General features: G+C 41.5%; 1 non-coding gene across 1 annotated transcript; it reads left to right on the top strand.

The window, feature by feature from the left end:
* The first annotated feature begins 7,358 nt into the window (after nt 1-7,358).
* On the top strand, nt 7,359-7,430 carry TRNAW-CCA (transfer RNA tryptophan (anticodon CCA)). The gene has a single exon. It is a non-coding gene; the product is annotated as a tRNA-Trp (tRNA).
* The last annotated feature ends 3,296 nt before the right edge of the window (nt 7,431-10,726 follow it).

Genomic DNA, 10,726 nt, shown 5'->3' with positions numbered 1-10,726 from the left:
CCATCTCCCAGGTCAGAGGATGGTTTTCTCTTTAATGCAGTGGGGAAATGTTCTTGTCAGTGTAGTTAGTCCTTTAAGTTGGTGACTCATAAAAATAATGGGTCTTTTCATGTGAAATGCTAAATTAATTAATTGCTGATAGGTGTTTTTTCCCCAAATAAAATAACTTTTATTTAGTTGCTATTTCAGTTCTCAAGGAAGAGATTATACTGTTATGTTAGAGTATTACTAATATAATCATATTTTTCTTAAAGGAACAAATTTTTAGCTCTGACTGGGTTTTCATTAAATATGCTCAGTTTCATTTCTCTCATTTTCATAAATCAATTAGAGCTTTTAAAAATAAGTGCCCTCTGGGGTTTGGGTTATTTTTTAAAAAAGCAAACAAAAAACTAAGCATTTAGAAGAAAACCAGATTCTTTGTTTGAAACATCACTTCGTAAAGAGAGTTTAACCTCACATTCGTGCAAAATATTTACCACTTTTTTCTCATGAAGATCTTTCTTGTCCTGGTTTTACCTTCATAAGTTTCAAATTAATGTAGATAGGACTATGCTGTAGCACTTAGGGAATTTCAAATCAGAGGACAGTGAAAATGAGGCTGGGATTACATGAAAAATAAGGAAAATACAGTGCTGATGGTAGGCATGTCCTCTGCTTGTCTACTGAAGACCCAAGTAGAGTCAACAGTACGTGCTGAGGAGAAAGACTTTGTGTCTACTTCTCTTTTCTTCATAGGTTATTCATTTTAAAAATATCTGTTCCCTTTCATTTCGGATATGCCAGAACCCATTTCATTAGAAGGAAAATTTGGAACAAAAACCATTTTCATCTGCCCTGACCTCTATGCTTGAGTTTTAGATTTTTTTTTTCCAAACTATGTCTTGTGAATTTATTATGAGAGAAATGGGAATTGATCTTTTTTTGTTACTGAAATACAAAGAAGAGGATGATAAAGTAAAAACTCTGAAGCAAGTAAACCAGACCCATTCTCAACTAGGGCTTTCTGGGTTTGTGATAAAGCACCTGTGGGGTTTTCCTTTGTGTTTGGGATAATGAATACTCTTGTTTTGCCTTTTCATAGAATAGATGTAAAAATATCGATGCTGTAAATACCCAAACAGCCATGGGTAAGCGACTACCCCGAGCTATACTTCACAATCCTTGAAATCTGTAAAAACAGTAGATAATTCTCACCCATGTGTTTAGGAAACTGCTGTGTTAACATACTCGACCGTACCTCGGGTTTTTGTTTTTCGTTCTCCTGAGGTTCATGTTTTCAGATGCTCTGTACCCATCACTGGCATCTGGACGGTGGTGATTGTGCTTCCTTGACTTTTCAGGCTCTTTCTCCATCGCTCTCTTCCCAGTTCTCCAGCTGAAAGGTGCCACAAGGTGGAACGTGTTTTCTAGCACACCCACAGTCCAAACCCACATACACAGCATATGGTCACTTTCTCCTCCCAGATGCTTTCTGTTCATTCCTGCTTTATGACAGAGGATAGCAATGATGGGAGTGAAGGTGCTGCGTCACACAGCCATACCAAGATGTGCTCTTTCACGTGTCTATGGCACACTGCATATTGCTGAGCATAGACCACGCTGTTTATGCCTCATCTCCATCCCGAGCCATTACTCTGCTCGTGTAGAGCGAACACAGATGCTCTCCCTTTTCCTTCACCCTGTTGTCCGTCCACAAGGTCACCACACCCACGTTAACCTTGGGCTCTGGTGCGGGGTGTCCTCTTTCCACGCAACTCATCACTTCTCTTACCCCTGGCTCGAGTGAAATGACCTTAACATTCTTCAGCAGTGCATGGCCCGTTTTGATGGCACTGTGTACCACATGATTATCTGTGATTCACATAATTGCACATGATACAATGCCTAAAGTGATTGCTTACTTGACCAGGTTTTTGAAAGGCGCCTCAGCTATGAGCCTCCGTCTGCGCCATCAGTCACAGCAGCTCCTGGCAGTGATTTTCCCAGATGAAGCCGACGCTTCTCACTGACGTGTGTCACTCCATGTATGTGTTGTTTTCTTTTCCTTGTTTTATCTTTCGTTTTTGTTTCCTAATTTTCCCACATAGCTTTTCTTTCCTCTTCCTCTGTGTAGCCTCTTAGAATATGGTCTGTTTCCGAATTTTCATTTATGTTATTGTGCCTGTGACTTAGGTCATTATGATCAAGCCCTTTTGAGGGCATCTCAGGTATATAAATGAGATTTTTTGTGCTTGGTACATTAGACGAGCCAGATACCCTCTGAACGTCAGTCACTGCTGAGAGGCTTATTTGAAGAGCGTCTCATAGATTACCCTGTTGGCGGGAACAGTTTCCGCTCTGTCACTGCTCTCCTGAACAGTGGTGTTCAGTTCAAGCAGTGAGCGTGATGAAGCATGGATGTGCGAGGACTCACACAGTAGGGTTTATTTTAGCTTGTTTTAATGAAATAGTCATAGTTTCCAGAATATGTTTGCTAATGAAGCACAGAAATAGGCATATATCTTTCTTTTCTAAAAAAATGTTTATTTATTGTCTGAGCTGGGTCTTAGTTGTGGCACTCAGGATCTTTCTTTATCATATTCATGTAAAAATAAACAGATAAATGAATATTTGCAGTATGTTTCTCACTAATAGAGTTGTCTGTGAACCCTGAAGTCTGGATGTAGTTGGATGATTAGAGTCATAATTCCCTTTGTCTCTCCTGGTACTCCATGCCAGCTAATGTAAATGGGTGCTTTTGATTATGTTAATGTTTGTTACCTTCCTGGATCAATATTTTGGAGAAAGGAGATCAACTATTCTGCTTCTACTATGGAATTTTCCTATAGAGAAGAAGATTTGCCAGTGGTTTTAATAATGACTGTTGACTGTGAAAAGTAAAAAGTAAGGTAAAAATGAGCAACTGACGTCTGTAAAGCATGACACTTAATTGTAGTGGTGCTGCTACAGCCCAGCCCAGTAATGGGGTACATTATCCACCGTGGATGGGCTGCGCAGAGGTGGGCTGAGGGAGAGAAACATAACGGCGTCCAGGTAGGCGCGAAGGCAGACTTGAGTATCAAGCCCATGGATGCGTGGACCCGAAAACAGATGCATTTGGATCATTCCACATGTTTTGATGATGGTAATAGTGTTGGTTGAAAATAGTGAAGGTAATATTTGTGGTAAAGAGAATTTTTCTTGGTTTTCTCTTCAGACGTTTACTATAAATAGATGTCCCCATAGAGATGGATAAAGATAAACCCTCCAGTTCTCTTGCTATAAGAAATGCATTCTTCTACGAGGTTGGTATTGGGATCTCAGCCAACACTGTCCTTCTTCTCTTGCACGTCCACACCTTCCTTCTCGAGCACAGACCCAAGCCCACTGATCTGATGCTTAGTCACTTGGCCCTAATCCACATAGTCATGCTAGTAGCAGTGGGCTTCATAGGTACAGACATCTTTGGGTCTCAGAACGCTTGGGATGACATCAAATGTAAATCAGTTTTCTACTTAAACAGGTTGACAAGGGGCCTCTCCATTTGTACCACCTGCCTGCTGAGCGTCTTCCAGGCCATCCCCCTCAACCTCAGAAACTCCTGTTTGGCAAAATTCAAACTTGAATCGTCAAATCACAACCTACGTTGCTTTCTCCTCCTCTGGGTCTTTAACATGTCCGTTAGTAGTCGCTATTTAGTCTCAACCATTGCCACTCCCAATGTGACCTCGGGCAGTTTTCTGGTTATCACTGAATCCTGCTCACTTTGGACCTTGAGTTACTTTCTCAGGTACATATATTTCTCCCCAGCGACCTTCTGGGACGTCTCTCTCATAGGGCTCATGGCAGTCTCAAGTGGATGCATGGTGACTCTCTTGTACAGGCATAAGAGGCAGTCACAGCACCAAGCTTTCTCCAAAAACATCCCCAGAAGAAAGGGCCACTGAGACCATTCTGTTGCTCATGAGTTTCTTTGTGGTCTTGTACTTTCTGGACTGCATGATCACTTCCTTCTCAGGAATGTTGAGGAAAAGTAACCCAGGTCTTCTTTTTGTCCAGATGCTGGTGGGCAATGGCTATGCCACCACCAGCCCTTTTGTGCTAATCTGTATTAAAAACAAAAGATCGAGTTCTTAAAATTCATGAAGGGGAAGGACAGTAGATGTCTAATTATTCAGTGATAGATAGCTTCTCTTAAGTGAGCCTATTCACTAGTTTCAGAATGATTAATGGTGGTATAGAGGATTTGCTGTCTTGAATAATTTAAATATATGGAGTTATGCTTTTTCTCCTAAATGTATTTACTTTATATTTGCGGCTGACAAGTACCTAGTAGATAATGTAACTCTACAACTATCTAAGAAGACACAAACTTCTAATTCTAATCAGTCTCCTGAGACAGAGCTCTTAACACAGTTTCAAACTCTAAAGTGAGATGAAATAGAACAATTACTATCTGGAGATGGACAAAGGGCCAAGAAAAAACAAAAAGAAAACATAACAAAGGGGCTCAAAGAAAATTTGGGGGTTGATTGTGGTTGTAGATACTGGAATAACCACCAATCTAATATAAACATGACACCTGTTAAAGAAATAAAAAGGACTCATAAAAAGTCTAGACATGAGATTTTTAGAAATTGAAATTAAAAAATACTGTCCAGTTCTAGACCAGTGGAACCCATTCCTCTTGTTAATTGTGGCTGATATATTTGGACAAAATATTTTTTCAAGACTACCTGAGAACTCTGATAAGGACACAAAAACAAGCTGATTGTGGAAGAAGCCATATCTTGGAGATGCAGCCTACATAGGTGTCAGCTTTCCACTTCTTTTCTCACATGGACTTCTACATATCTCATGAATTGACATGACAATGATAACAGAAATAATATACTTCTGGCCAGAGGAAACAGGCTAAAGGGCCTGTGAGGGCCAGAGACTTGGAGGGAACCCCACAGGAAAGACCACCAGAGAAGGGCCTTTCTAATTTATGTTTTCTTCAAGAGATGGGAATACCAGACCACCTTACCTGTCTCCTGACAAATCTGTATGTCGATGAAAAGCAACAGTTAGAACTGGACATGGAATAACAGACTGATTCCAAATCGGGAAAGGAGTACATCAAGGCTGTATATTGTCACCCTTTTAATTTAGCTTATATGCAGAGTACATCATGCAAAATGCTGGGCTGGATGAAGCACAAGCTGGAATCAAGATTGACATGAGAAATACCAATAACCTCAGATATGCAGATGACACCACCCTTATGGCAAAAAGCGAAGATGAACTAGAGACTCTTGATAAAAATGAAAGAGGAGAGTGAAAAATCTGGCTTAAAACTCAACATTTGAAAGACGAAGATCATGGCATCAGCTCCCATCACTTCATAGCAAATAGATGAGGAAACAATGGAAACAGTGAGAGACTTTATTTTTGGGGGTTCCCAAATCACTGCAGATGGTGACTGCAGCCATGAAATTAAAAGACAGTTGGTCCTTGAAGAAAAGCTATGACAAACCTAGACAGTGTATTAAAAAGCAGAGACATGACTTTGCTGACAAAGGTCCATCTAGTCAAAGCTATGGTTTTTCCAGTGGTCATGTATGGATGTGAAAGTTAGACCATAAAGAAAGCTGAGCACCGAAGAATTGATGCTTTTGAACTGTGGTGTTGGAGAAGACTCTTGAGAGTCCCTTGGACTGCAAGGAGATCCAACCAGTCCATCCTACAGGAAATCAGTCCTGAATATTCATTGGAAGGACCGATGCGGAAGCTGAAGCTCCAACACTTTGGCCACCTGATGCAAAAAACTGACTCATTAGAAAAGACGCTGATGCTGGGAAAGATTGAAGGCAGGAGAAGAAGGGGATGACAGAGGATGAGATGGTTGGATGGCATCACCAACTCAATTTATATGAGTTTGAGTAAGCTCCGGGAGATGGTGAAGGACAGGGAAGCCTGACGTGCTGCAGTCCATGGGGTTGCAAAGAGTTGGACACAACTGAGTGACTGAACTGAACTGAACTGAACTGAATGCTGTGTACGCCCCTCGCAAGTCTCGGAACAACCAGATACACACACTGGACAGACCTGAACCAACACAGCTGAGACTGGAACAGACCAAAAAGAAGATGAAGCAGAACTTTCAGTTTTCCTCTAAAAGAAAAGCATAAACATTGCCCACAGGATTGTAGCAGGACTGAAAACATAGTACAATATTCAGAAGTCCAAAATACCGTTCACAGTTACTCACCATATAAAGAAACAGGAAAATGTGACCAATATACTAAGGCACAATAAACAAGTAGATGCCAAACCCAAGATAGCACAGATATTGAAGTTATAGACTTAAAGAAGCTCTCAGGAGTTATAAGTAAAATAACACAATGTGTTCATGCATTCACTTCTTAAAGGACACTGTAATTTGAATATTGGTTCCTCTACACAAAATGCATCATTTTCTCCTGATAGACTTCAAAATATTTTCTTTGCTTTTAGTTTTAAGCAGTTTGTTTGTTCAGTATTCGTCCTGTATGGGATCCACTGAGCTTTCTAAACTGGTGCTTGCCTAAGGCGAGGGTGTGGGTGGGCAAAATGGGTGAAGGGGATCAAAAGATACAAATTTCCAGTTATGAAGTAGAGCATGAGATGTAATGTAGAGTATGGTGACTATAGTTAATAATACTGTATTACGTATTTGATGAAAGTTGCTGAGAGTAGATCTTAAAGCTTAAAATCACAAGAAAAAAATGCATAACAATTATGGATATGGGTGTTAACTTACTGTGGCGATCATTTCACAGTATATGCGTATCTCAAATCATTGTGTTGTACACCTGAAACGAACATAATGTTGCATGTATGCGTGCTCAGTCACTCAGTCGTGTCCAGCTCTTTTCGACCCCATGGACTGTAGTCCACCAGACTCCTCTCTCCATGGGATTCTTCAGGCAACAACACAGGAGTGGGTTGCCATGCCCTCCTCCTGGGGATCTTCCTGACCCAGGGATCGAACCTGTGTCTCCTGGACAGGAGACACACTTCACTGCTCCTTCACTGCAGGCATATTCTTTACCACTGAGCCACCAGGGAAGCCCAACCTAATGTTATATGTCAATTATATCTCAATAAAAGATAACATATATTAAATATAGCAGATTTAGGAGAATTCCCGGCTTGGTCACGCACAACTTGAGGACCAGCTCTTGCCCGGTGAACACAGGTGACTGTATAGAGCCTTGGTTACCTGCACAAACTCCGCCTTCCTTTTAGTTTCCCTTTGAGGTCTTGCTGGCCCTTTCCAATCATCAGGTCAACCAAATCCATTTTTACAGTTTACACTCTAGTTTTAGTCAGTAAGTAGTGTCTGTCTGGCTTCCCTGGTGGCTCAGACGGTAAAGCGTCTGCCTCCAATGCAGGAGACCCAAGTTCGATTCCTGGGTTGGGAAGATCCCCTAGAGAAGGAAATGGCAATCCACTCCAGCACTCCTGCCTGGAAAATCCCATGGATGGAGGAGAGGAGCCTGGTAGGCTGTAGTCCATGGGGTTGCAAAGAGTTAGACACGACTGAGTGACTTCACTTTCACTTTCAGCATCTGTCTCTTTGCAGCCCCATGGACTGTATGTAGCTCGCCAGAATCCTCTGTCCATAGGATTTCCCAGGCAACAATACTGGAGTGGGTTGCCATTTCTTCCTCCAGGGGATCTTCCTGACCAAGGAATCGAACCCGAGTCTCTGCATTGGCAGGAGGGTTCTTTACCACTGCACTACCTGGGAAGGTGGGCTAGCCACTAGCTTCCCTTACATTTTTTTGCCAGTGTTAACAGGTAAGTGAAAGTGGCTCAGTCATGTCCGACTCGTTGTGACCCCATGCACTACACAGTCCATGGGATTCTCCAGGCCAGAATACTGGACTGGGTAGCCTTTCCCTTCTCCAGGAAATCTTCCCAACCCAGGGATCGAACCCAGGTCTCCTGCATTGCAGGTGGATTCCTTACCAGCTGAGCCACCAGGGAAGTAAAGACGCTGTCTTATGCTGTGACTATGCGGGTAGGGAGAGTCTCAGGTGACTGGCATCCAGTGTTGTCATACCCACTGTGGGCTAATTTGGAGTCTCCAGGAGCTGGTGAATTTCTTTCAAAGAACAAAGTTGGCTGATGTAGTTTCTATAATGGTTTTTCTCTTTAATAATGAGAATATATCAGCTAATTACTATAATCAACCTCCTCTAGCTTCTGGACGAAGGTAAAACAATTAAAGCTCTAGCTAAAGCCTTAATTGGATCAAGTTAAACCCTTTCAGCAACAATGCTTCATGGAGGCTGTGCCTCCGTGGAATCTGCCTGGAGTCTGGGGCTGGGATTGCTCTGCTGGGTGGTAGCAGCCAGCGCTGCCCACTCCCTTTGCAGCTGTCCACGTGCCTTGCAATGCCCAAGGGTCTAAAATCACTTACTGGAGAATATTCCATGATTGGCACCTGATAAAAAACCCAGATTCATATGGCCTTGGAAACTGAGAACTATACACAAAAAAGTTTTCATCCACATGTTATTTCTTTATCATTTTCTGAGGACAAAAGACGTCTTTTACTCTGGGGACTCCCTCTTTCCCTGTGACATGACAGTTACTGTCAGATTTTTGATGCAACAGCAAGATTACCGGTCTATGAAGAGATGAGCTAAAGCCATCTTTCCATATAAGCACACCCGGCAGCCTCAACACAGAGAGATCCAGCTGAGTCTCTCTTGATTTTTCAGATTTGGACAATCTAAATGGAAGAGGAGGCAGGGGAGGCATCCTGAATTCTGACTTTCACTGAATCAGAACCTGGACATAGGTGTTTATCTCTAAATGCATCACAGAGTGTCTTTGAACTTTGATAGCATTAGTATTTAGTGAAGCTTGTCTTAGATGAGTGACTCTTCTTGAATAAAGGCTTACATAAGTAAAACCATTTCAAAAAGCCAGGAATTCCTAGGCTTACGTTCATTTCTACGACTTAAAACTTTTCATATCCTGTTTTGGTAATTCACAAGTTCAGAGAGAAACCTGAATACTAAAAATGCTATTAATGTAATCTGATTTTCTGTATAGAATGTATTTCCATGAAACTGACATTGCATTCTCATAAAATGTTTTTGGCTACTCTATATTAGAATGATTTCATCTTCCTTTTCACTGGTTTAGTTGCTAAGTCGTGTCCAACTCTTTGCAACCCCTTGGACTGTAGCCCACCAGGCTTTTCTGTCCATGAGATTTTCCAGGCAAGAATCCTGGAGTGGGTTGCCATTGCCTTCTCCAGGGGATCTTCCTGACCATGGAATCAAACCTGGGTCTCCAGCACTGCAGGCAGATTCTTTACCGATTGAGTTACTGGGAAAGCCTTTTCACTACCACGCAGATATTTTTTTAAACTTAGGCCAGGTACATATTAAGCTTTTTTTAAACATCCCAGGATGTAAGGAGATGCTAAAAGGGCAGATTAAGTTTAAATTTGTGGATAAAATAAAACATGGTGTTTTTCATGGCTCAGCATAGGGATATTATCATAGGTAAGCACAGGGGTCCATTTATCTAACTACACTTTATATGTCCTTGGGGAAATTTTTCCTTGATATCTGGGGCTTCCCAGCTGGTGCTAGTGGTAAAAAAATCCTCCTGCCAAGGCAGGAGATGCAAGAGACTCAGGTTCGATCCCTGGGTTGGGAAGATTCCCTGGAGAAGGGAATGGCACCCCACTCCAGTATTCTTGCCTGTAAAACCCCATGGACAGAGGAGCCTGTGGGCTACAGTTCATGGGGTTGCAAAGAGTCAGACATGACTGGGTGACTGAGCGTACATACATACAGCGTCTTCTCTTAGCTGATCTGTTAACCTTAGAGTTATTCTTTACTAACTTATAATCATGGAGGAGAGGATACTGAGTTTAACTCCAGATACTATTTTAAAAGATTTCATTACATTAAATTTATTAAAGCCTCTAGAAATAAGAAATTTCTTTGTTGTAGTCTCACTGAATTTTCTGTAGTAAATAAGAAAATTTATCATAGTTTAGACAAGCTTATTTTATCTCTTGTTCAATAATAGTTTATTTTCTAAAGGATTTTTCACTGTTCCTTCTGCCCAAATTTTAAGTGATGATTTTCTTATTGAGAACTTTCTTCCCAAAATATTAGTTAAGTAGAATTTTAATCCAGTCATTGAATGATCACAGATTTCAAATTTGGGGTATATAAATCGGCAAATTAAGCATATTTTCCATTAAGTGATTTTGAAGGAGAAGAAAATGACTCAGTAGTCCCAGTTTTAAGTGGGTGGGGAAAGATATATGCCAAGACTCCCAATGGATGCCTCAAACCATGAATGGTACTATTCCCTACCTGTACTATGCTTTTTCCTATACAAACATAATTATGAAGATGTTAAATTTATAAATTAGACATAGTAAGAGAATATCCAATTTGCCAGAGTATCAGTACTCTTGCACTTTGGGGACATTGTTAAGTATTATATAAGGGTAGCTGCTGCTGCTGCTGCTGCTAAGTCATTTCAGTCGTGTTTGACTCTGCGACCCCAGAGACGGCAGCCCACCAGGCTCCCCCATCCCTGGGATTCTCCAGGCAAGAACACTGGAGTGGGTTGCCATTTCCTTCTCCAATGCATGAAAGAGAAAAGTGAAAGTGAAGTCACTCAGTCGTGTCCAACTCTTCGCGACCCCATGGACTGCAGCCCACCAGGCTCCTCC

Source organism: Bubalus kerabau, chromosome 20 (assembly GCF_029407905.1).
Source record: "Bubalus kerabau isolate K-KA32 ecotype Philippines breed swamp buffalo chromosome 20, PCC_UOA_SB_1v2, whole genome shotgun sequence".
In the NCBI taxonomy this organism is placed as follows: Eukaryota; Metazoa; Chordata; class Mammalia; order Artiodactyla; family Bovidae; genus Bubalus; species Bubalus kerabau.
The sequence above is the reverse complement of the archived record's forward strand: the minus strand, read 5'-3'. Positions and strand labels throughout refer to the sequence as shown.